This window comes from Corvus brachyrhynchos, unplaced genomic scaffold, assembly GCF_000691975.1.
Source record: "Corvus brachyrhynchos isolate BGI_N302 unplaced genomic scaffold, ASM69197v1 scaffold1135, whole genome shotgun sequence".
Lineage (NCBI taxonomy): Eukaryota > Metazoa > Chordata > Aves > Passeriformes > Corvidae > Corvus > Corvus brachyrhynchos.
The window spans coordinates 50,577-50,944 of NW_008238129.1; positions in this window are offsets into that span (position 1 = coordinate 50,577).

The window sequence follows — 368 nt, forward strand, 5'->3', positions numbered from 1 at the left end:
GGTCCCTGTGCCGTGTGGGGTCCCTGCGATCGAGGGGGATCCCTGTGTTTGAAGGGGGGGTCCCTGGTCCTTTTTGGGGGTCCCTGTCACCATGAGGGGTCCTTGTACATTTTGAGGGGGGCCCCCTGGGGACGGTCCCTGATCCCTTTTAGCGGTTCCTTGTCCCCTGGTGGAGGAGGGCCCCTGTCCCTGAGGGAGGGTCCTTGTTCTTCGTGCGGGTGAGGCCGTTTTGGGGGCCCTTGGTCCCTTTTGGGGGTCCCTGGTCCCTTTTAGGGATCCCTGTCCCCACAGGGGTGTCCCTGTCACCACGGGGTGGGGGTCCCTGCGGGAGCTGCCGCGCCCTGACCCCCCCGTCCCCTCTCTCCCCA